Genomic DNA, 10,499 nt, shown 5'->3' on the forward strand with positions numbered 1-10,499 from the left:
TGCCCCCACATATGGTCTTAGCTTGCAGCATCTGCCGGAACACATGCTGCACTTTGATCCCGGCCCGAAGGCCAAGAACAACAGAAAAAAGGCAAGCCTCTTATCATTTATTTACAAAGAAAATACAATGTTATTATATATGGGTCATTGAATTGAATTCATCTGCAAAAGATTTAGTTAATTTGCATATTCTTTTGAACATTAATTTTAATTAATTCCCTATTAGTTTTTTTTTTATTTTTATATTCATGCAGATATTCTACATGATCTATATTTGCATGATATTTGCGTAAAACGTGTACATATATATTTATGTATGCGTATATATTTTTGTTTAATCTATATATCTATCAGCCTATCCATCTATCTATCTATCTATCTATCTATCCGTCTGTCTGTGAGTGTACATTTCCCTACGCAACAACTCTGTCAATTTTAAGTCTACAGACTCGGAATTTTATATACAGGGTACTGAGATTTGGGAAAATCGATGTGATCGGTTTTCGGCCAGAAATTTCTCGATTAAGGGGTCAAAGTTCATCGATATGACCTTTGAGAACTGTACTAAACTCCTCCGACAATGTTGAGTCTAGCCACTTAAATTTCAGATATAGGTTCCTTGGACATGGATCTAACTTGATAACTTGATTTGAGCCTAAAACAATAAATGTTAAGGGGTCAAAATAGGGGTCAAATTTAAAAAAAAAACAATTGACCGCTTTTTGGGGCTCAAGATACACCTCCAAATACCCGGGCAACGCCGGGCACCCATGCTAGTATATATATAAAACTATTAAAATCTCAAACTCTAAAGCCTGTCGTTTAATAATAATTATAAATAGTTTTAAATTTCTATAAAAATATGGGGCCCTCTATCTCTCATATATATATATATATATATATATATATATATATATATATATATATACTAGCATGGGTGCCTGGCGTTGCACGGGTGTTTGGAGGTGTGGTTGAGCACAGAAAAAAGTGGTAGTAGTGTTATATAGGGACATGTAATACAATTTGATAAGGGAGAGAGGAGCTTAGAAATTTATACAGTTCTCAAGATTCTTATAACGTAGGAAGAGAGAGGGGGTGATCAGATATTTAAATGAGGGACCCTAATTACTTATGATGGTGAGGCCCATTTGGTTAGGATGGAGAGAGGGACACCTTACTTGGGTGGGTTATACAAAATTCATTAAAGATGATTACACATTACATTTAATTTGCGGAATCACGACAGGAAGACGGCAGTTACAAAAATATGATGTTATTTTATTTCATTTCACCGGTCAGAATGGTGATGGCATTCAGGTTTCAAAGTCGTTTCTATATGTTGAATGTTCTTACCCTTAGCTTCTAAAGAGAGGCCCTCCTCATGTCAGCTCTCTCCGGCTGACTGTCTGACCTCGATCCGGACTCGACTGCCTCCGATCTTCGTCAATCCTACTGATCTTCGACTCTAGCTCATATATTGAGAATTCATTTCTGCCATGACGTCATACGTGTGTCTGTAAACGTGATCAACCCACGTGGCCTTAACATATGTGAGTCTGCACATGTTTCAAAACCATTTCTGCAGACAAATGATTCTCACTAACCTATTTTTCGACCTAACTTTCTTTTCAATTTTTTAAAATTTCTATTGTTCGTTATTCTTTAGCTGACATTATTTTAATTCAGTTTTCATGAAAAAAATTGCACAATTAAAATTCCTTTTACAGCAAACATATCTAAACTATTTTATGTGAAACTGAACAATGCGAAATTCTATTTCTTAACCTTGTTTCAAAGTTAAAATCTAGGTTTATCCTTACCTTATTTTCACTTATTTAATGTTTTTCTCACTTACAAGAAAAGGGGAACCTTTTCTAGTAGCAGTAGGAAGGCAGGCTCGAACCCGTACCGCGAAGGAGGAAAAGAACAAGGAAAAACGTGACGTCTTTGCTGTTACGAACACCAGCAAACCGGAAGTGACGTAGATTTAAATTAAGGCTAGACAATCGAAAAGAGGAGATTACTTTCCAAAATATCGGCGAAAAAAGCGACCACTCCATGTTGAATAGTGCTCAGTTGAGGGTAGAAAAATAATGTTTTTAGCTGTTGTGTCGGTATTTGTCGTCTGAATGGTCGGGCTTCAAAACGATACTGATCTTGTGAAAATCCATCGCCTCTGTCGAAAGTTTTAGGCACACATGCAACCATACATACATACATCTATATATTGGTAGCTAAAATTTCCACCCAAACCAATTAAAAAAGCTTGCCCTATTCGTGAATACCCTTTATGTCAAATTTAAAATGTTTAGACTAAAAAGTGACTGATTAATTTGGTAGATACCGCAGAGGTCATGTAAAAAAAAAATGACCCCTATTATGACCCCTTAACATTTACTGTTTTGAGCTCAATTAAAATTATTAAGTTAAACTCATGTGCAAGGAACCTATATCTAAAATTTCAATTGTTTATACCCAAAATTGCCAGAGGAATTTGGTAGAACCTCAAAAGAATCGCTGATCGCTTTTTTTTTTTTTTTTGCTAAACGTACACCTCGAAACACCCGGACAACGCCGGGCTTAAATGTTAATGCAATAAAAGTTCGTTTGCCATTTTAAAAAATGCCACAGAAAGCTATGGAATGGTTCTGTTGGAATATTTTGGAGTAGTAATGGGGTAGTTATTTAAATGCTGCTCACATCAGCATTATGTGGCACAAGGCCGGAAAGTGGGAACCCCGCAGGCTCCAATAAAGAAGGTGCACTCCTGCAATTTAAAAAATGCCTGAGTAACCCCGTCGGCATTCCCCGGTTTGGGCGCCTCAGGCAGCAAGCAATAAACTTGCCCAACCGGAAAGCCCGGTGGCAAGGCCTGGGAGGGTGGACCTCCTAGGTATTACCCAGGCGGTGTGCCTCAGTCCAACAGGTGCTGGTCGGTTCCCGGCCCCTCACCTGTTGGGCTGAGTGTCAAGTGACGAATCCTTGACATGTGCTACCCTGTCTACCTGCAGCCGAAGCCGACAGGAGACACATCCCATCATAAAGGAATTATAATGGGGTATTTATTTAAATGCTGCCCACATCAGCATTATTTGGCACAAGGCCTGGAAAGTGGGAACCCCGCAGGCTCCACAAAAGGAGGGGCACTCCTGCAATTTTAAAAATTGCCTGAGTAACCCCGTCGGCATTCCCCGGTCGGGGCGCCTCAGGCAGCACGCAATAAACTTGCCCCACCGGAAAGCCCGGTGGCAAGGCCTGGGAGGGTGGACCTCCTAGGTATTACCCAGGCGGTGTATCTCAGTCCAACAGGTGCTGGGCCAGTTTCCGACCCCTCATCTGTTTGGCTGAGTGTCAAGTGACGAATCCTTGACGTGTACTACCCTGTCTCCATGCAGCCGCGGCCGCTAGGAGACCATCCCCATCAGAAAGGAATTCTAATGGGGTATGATCCCACACAGTCGGACGATTCTATTTATAAACGATGCTGCTAAGAAGTGACGAATCAAATAAATTCACTTTCTGCTACCAACCAGTCAGAAACCAGAATTGCTTCATAAATATTAAACCTTTTCTGGAGCAATTTCACATGTTCTTTCCCGGGTTTCGACACGGTAAGAATAGTTTGTTCTGTGGAACTGTCTACTACAAACAAGTCACCTCCCAGGACTTGTGTGTAACAGCGAACCATCTGAAACTGTTCTGAAACTCAAAATGGCTGACACTTCTAGAGCTTCCGACTTCTTTACGCTCATCTTGCATGAATCGAATGGGTTTTTTGCTTTTGGGACTAGTTGGCATAAATCGAGCTTCTGAGTGATATAGGAAATTAAAAAAAAAAGGAGAGAGTCAGTAATGCATAATGAAAGGTGTGGGAGGAGTTAGAAAGTCAGAACAATAGGGTTTATTAGCTAATTAAAGAATTTACTGGATAAAACCCGTCTTTTGTCTAAAGAGGCAATACGTGCTCAGTTTGATTTCAGTGTTGGAAATGTACACGCAATGATTTGCGTGGAACTGAAGATATGGAGGTTTTGCGCGAAGTTTGTCCAAATGCTACTCAGAGAATATCAGAAAATAAGACGTTGTCATGGACATGAAAACTTTTCCCTGCCCTCCAGCAATTTCTTCCTGTGACTTTCAGATATTGCTTAAGCCTAAGGGAAATCTTGAACGTTCTCGTTATGAGGCAGTTGAGGAGATGAAAGAGGCTGCGACTAAGGTCATTGACACGCTCACACAAGACGCTGCCTGTGCGGTCTTCCAAAATCTTTTGGAAGGTACAAGTGCATGTCGAACGAGGAAGATTCCTTCGAAGGGGACTAGAGATTAATGTGTGTACTATCAATAAAATGTGGCCATTAGAAATGTCTGGAAACTTATTGAAGGACCTCGAATATTTGCTATACAATTCTTTCAGTTTTTTTCAGGTATCGTTTAGTATACGTGCTGTGTCCATCGTATTTTTCTCCAGCTAAACATTATTTGCAAGTGTACTTCTAACACTGTTATTTTTGTCTTATTTTATTTCGGTTTCCTTTGGCTGTAAATGTTATAGATTGTATGACGTATATGTAAGTAGCAAGAACATAGGTGCACACGGAAGCTGGTGTAGATTTGTAGCAACATAAGTATACCACACACATTGTCATCTATCTATAAGAGCGCTCGAAAACATTTTATTCTAGAGCTACATGTTATGAAACTCAGATGTTTGACACGCCATCTAAATGCACATTTTGAACACAACAATATTGAGAACAAAAACGGACCCCCCTCACAAAAATACTGGTCAAATCTAGATTACGTTTATATCAGTATCTGTCACTTTCTGGTCAGGTGTGCATCTGCTTGTGAGGGAACAGTAAACTATAAAATTTAAATGATTCCGTATCATGCCATTCTGAGTTTTGGGGCAAGCCATTCTTAATCCGTATGCAATCACTACGTTGTTCCGTTATAGGCGTGGGGGTAAATAAGTAAAATGTGTTATTAAATCGCGTCACGTAATACCGATCTATGTATGTAGTTATGCCCACACACTCACACATCTATATAACAAAGCTGAACATGTGTGTGTGTGTCTATACGAATAGGCTACTATATGGTTTACTATTAAACTAGACCGACAACATACCATGATAGAAGAGGCATTAAGGCGCAAAGACTCGGTATGTTACATTTTGAACTGGGGTAATTCATTAAAATTGTGGGGTCTACGTACTCGCCCGGTCCACAATGAATGAAAAAAAAACTAAAGCAAAACTTTTAAAAAAGTATTTGATATAGATGCACATAAGAATACTTGAAAATATGTTTCAGCTTGAACAGGGATGGTATAATAAAATTGTGTGGCCTGTGTTCGCGCCTGGTCTCCTTAGAATAGAAATATTCCACAAAGGTTTACAAGACTTTGATAATTATACTGAACTGCTTTGGTGCAATACAATTATGAGGTCTATTTAGCTTTAATATTATTTAGTTTTAATTTTTTTACTAAAATAAAGTTTAAGAAAAAGAAGTTGTTTGCGAATAATCTGTAAACTTATTTAGGTGACCGAAATGTGATTTTACCAATACTTAAATATTTTATTGTAAAACTTGAAGGGTTAAACTATTTTATATTATTTTCTGCGTGTGTGTTCTGGTCCCTTTCAAGCAACTGTTTTTTTTGTTTTTTTTTTAGATAAAATTTACTTTAAACATTTCTTATCCTAAAATATTAAAATATTGGTAAAATACTATTTCAGTCCTCTGAACTTTTTTCGACGATACCCTCACAAATTCTCTTAATTAAAATATATATTGCACAAGTAAGTGGTTATTGTTTGGTGTACTTACTATTTAATGTCGTTTTATATAAAGCAACTAAATTATCCGTGATTGAAACCTTTGTCATAAATAATACTGGGACATGATTTTTGTCAGGACAAATTTAAATTCCGTTTGGCGGTTCAATGCCCGCATAAAACATTTTTGGATTGGCGACAAAAAAAAATCCAGTACACGTCACTTTTCGAAAACCTAACTGAAAACTGAAAACCCATGGCAGTGAGAAACAGACGTTTTTCTCATAATGGAAAAACTATTGACTCTGAGGTGAAAATACTGCTCGAGGAGGTTAAATCGAGCCTAGCAAATCACCATGGACGGCTCAGCTGGTTATACCCACTTCTGAAACCTATATAAGAAATTATCTTTGATGACAATTTATTATTATTATTATAATTATTATTATTATTATTATTATTATTATTATTATTATTATTATTATTATTATTATTAAATAATGAAAGAATAAATTAATCGGGGGGGGGTTGAGTATGCCAAAGTAAAATACAAGGTCGATTTTTTAAGTATAAATGAACATTGTGAGAGGCAAGATTTCCTCAGTCCTGAATGGTTTGTTATCCTCTAACTTATGAGGAACGAACAGATACGTAATTTTTTAATTATTTAATGGAAAAGAAAATTTAAAAAAATTATTTGACAGATTCTACACTTGGAATGATTTATTAAAAAATAAAGTTATTTTATGTATAATTTTTAATGATTTCTTTAAAATTTCCAACGCAAACATATGGATTTTTTTTTTTTTAAACTTTTCGCAGCTATTTTTTATAGTTTGATTGATCGAATGCGAATTTCGTTTGTAACTAAATATAATTAATAATAGATAAACACTCCTGTTATAGTCTTTTCATCACTACTCACTTGACCCAAAATCAGTTTGGAAATCCGACAAAACAGCTTTCATATATGGACATTTACGCGTACACTCTAAGGAGTAATTTATTTCAATTATCTTCAGAGAAGTAAAATTCTTTTCTATTAGTTTGTATTTGATATGTTTGCAAAAGTTGAAGCAGAAATGTAAATCAAAACCTATTAAAATAAACTATGAGCAGATTATGTCAGAAATTATGGAAACCCAGACCTGTTTATCACATTCACTACAAATGTAAAGTGGAGGAAAATTCAAGAAGAACGTACATCAATCGAGAATATTTATTGGCCAGAGTTTTTCGCCTGAAGATAATTAAAGTAATGAATCTGAAAAACAAATCAGAAATCTATGGCGCACTACGATGCTACATGTAAAAAAACGAGTGGCAGAAAAATGCTTACATCCTGCACATATATTATTGTGGCTTTCCAGAAAAATCACCTTCAATAAAATTGATTCCATTATATCAGCTGTGTTACCTGATATACAAACTGCTTCAACCTTATTTGAAATAGTACAGAATGACATGATGAATAAGCTTTGTGATAATATCTATAGAAATTCACCTTCCTAAACGACCCACTTTAAACCCGGTTTAGTGAGAATGGGTTTCCGTTTTATAGTAGGCTGTCTGGAGATGGTGGCTTAAAAATTATGGTTGACAGGCATTAAGTTTACAATAGATGGATTGTACCTTACTCTCCTTTACTTTCAAATAAATGCAATGCACACATAAATATTGAATTTTGCACTTATGTGAAATCTATCAAAAATGTTCGCAACTTGAATAAGGGATCTTATGTAGCTATGTTTTCCTTACAAAAAAAAATTATTGATGAATTCTCTCGATATCAACTTGGTTATGAGGAGTTTCCTATTCACGAAATGCATCCACCAATGCAATAGCTTGTAGTTCATCTTTAAATGTGTAAAAGTGTTTATTTCACAAACAAAAATGCTATCCAACAGATACAAATTTTACTGCATTTTTAAATTGTGTGAACAAGATATCCTTGGAAAAAAACTCTCATGTATAATCAGGTAACATCTAATCACTGATAGATGAGAAAAAGAGCAGCTTATCTTGAATGTGTCTTTTTTGGGACTCACTCGTCATGACATAAGAGAAGCGATTCATTTCCATTTCTAAGAGATATTGACGGACCAGCTGTTGGCAAATATTATATTGCTTTTTGATGGTTGTATATTCTCTTTGCCATCGAGAATTTGAAATGAGTCAAATGGGTGCGAAGAATAAACTACGTTTTTCAGCTTTTCGAAAAAAATATATTTTGTTGTTTACGTTAAGCTACGAAAGACAATAAAGTTGATACAAAAATATATATATTTCTGCATAAATTTAAGGTCTTTTCCATAATACTTTGATGTTGATGACCCAAAAGTTGAAGTTATTTCTTTACACGGAGATCCCCTTTTTCATAATATTCCGTGCTATCACACATTAGTGTAAATTCTTTTGATGCTCTTTTGAATCTAGTAAATGACAAGTACTTCTGCTAGTATATATAAATACTTATACATATATATATATATATATATATATATATTTAATTATTTAATTATTATAGTAAAAAAAAAAAAATAAATAATTATATATATATATATATATGTTTTGAAAAAATAAAAACCGAATAAATTTATAAAATGGTAGTCAACGTTTCGTCCCTTATTGCAGGGGATACTTTCAGGATATTAAAAGGAAAAATGCAGAAGAAGAACACGATCATAGACCAAACTTAAGTGAAGCGGAAACAGTGTTAGAATCCTACCCATATAGGGAAGGAAACTATAAATATGTGTATAGGTTGGCTTGTTCAATGTCTATATACATATACTTTTAAAATTTAAATATCTATGTACACTTTTTTTTCTCTAATCTTATTCATTTTGTTTAAATTATTTAAGTAAAACCGGTTTGGGATAATAGTATGAATTAACAAAGATCTGCATTTTTATTTTGTTCTTTGATTATTATTATCCCTATACAAGGGGCTAAATGGTAGAAGTCCTTTCTTTGTGTAAATAGTATAAGTGTTTAATATTAGTGCTGACTCCAATTCTTTTAGCTCTATCTATCACGCATTTTATAATTTTCGCATCATCTAAATTAAATGAATGCTCGTGTTCCGCACAAGGGCAAACGTGTGCATTTAGTGCGTTACCTTATATCTCTTCTATGTTTGTAAAGTCTTAATTTCAATTTACGCTGTGCCTCGCCTATGTATGCTTGTTGGCAGTCATTACATGGGATTGAATATATACCGGCGTTGGATATGAGAGTTTTGGGAGAATGCTTGGTAGTTTTTAATGTATGTTTTATTGTTGTTTAAGTATATGGATGTATATGTGTGTATATTAGCATATGGTTATATATCTGTATATTTTTACGTATTTGTATATTTATATACATGTGATTATCTGTGTATCTATACATATAGCTGTATTCTTGCGTGTGCGTATGGTCTTTTATGTATATATTTACGTGTGTATATCTGTGTCGCTTTCGCACACGTATGCATGTATTTGTATATTTGTTACGTATGTATGCATACGGATGTGTGCCTCAGCCTGGATATGTCTGCACTGGTCAATCCCCCCACCCCTAATTTAACGCATAACGACACGTAACTTTCGTAGTAAAATCACACACGTGCATAGCTCTTTTCTTAGCTTTACAGGTTCAATATAAGTAGAACACCCTCCACACCACCCTATTATACAATTCTCAGTCCCAGTAAAATTATGACCATTTTTATTTCAATTTTATGTTGTTGTGAAAAGTTTTGAATAATCTCCAATAGGTCCTAATGCGATCTTTCCCTATTTTTGGTTTTTATCCTCTTTTTAGAGAGCTCGCAAGTTTTTATAAACTCCTTATGAACTTGTTATACTTTTTTGAAGAGCTCAATTTTTCTTTTTTAATTTTTCTCTTATCTATCCCATTTTTCTTTTTGACGCCGAGAGTTTCCAGGTAGCTTGATGTAGTCTCTTTGTCCGAAACAGATGGCTATTTGTAGCGACCATATGTAACTGTTTACCCTGAAATAATAAATAATATATATATATATACATATATATATATATCTATATATATATATATATATATATATATATATATGGATTTAAACTAACAATCTTATCACTATTATTGTTTCTCCGTATTTATTCTTCTGAGTGTATGCATTACTGGGTCATAAGTGTATATAACCTTTTGGATTATCGATAATGAATAGTGTCAGTCTAAGAAAAATTATGATAGCAAAATCAGGAATAGTTTCTTAAAATAATAATGTGATGAAACTTGTGTTTAGTATTGATATTTGTTTTATATAAAAGTCATCTTGCTTCAGTAAATACTCAGTGTCTAAAGTCAATGTAAGGTTGTCTCTTATTCATTAATCACAACACGAAAATATGATTAATAAGAAAAATGTACTTCAAACAGAAAATTCTTCCTATATTCCTATATTCCTTACATAGATTCTTGATGCAAAATAGACTATATGTGAAATCTTGCTGACGTTTGTTTGTTTTTACTAAAGAAATCTACTGTAGTAGGTAAAGAGTTGTAAATATTAGATTCCGAAATATTAAATACGTACGGCACAATCACCTTGACATACCAAATCTCGACATGTTAGCGAAGTAAAGCAACGATGAGCCTGGCCAGTACAAGATGGGTGACCATTTGGGAAGGCTAGACGCTATGTACCGAAACGAGTCGTAGATATTTCCATGTAGGTATCTGGGGGCG

The sequence above is a fragment of the Euprymna scolopes genome, chromosome 25 (genome assembly GCF_053919585.1).
Source record: "Euprymna scolopes isolate OS-2025 chromosome 25, ASM5391958v1, whole genome shotgun sequence".
Classification (NCBI taxonomy): domain Eukaryota; kingdom Metazoa; phylum Mollusca; class Cephalopoda; order Sepiida; family Sepiolidae; genus Euprymna; species Euprymna scolopes.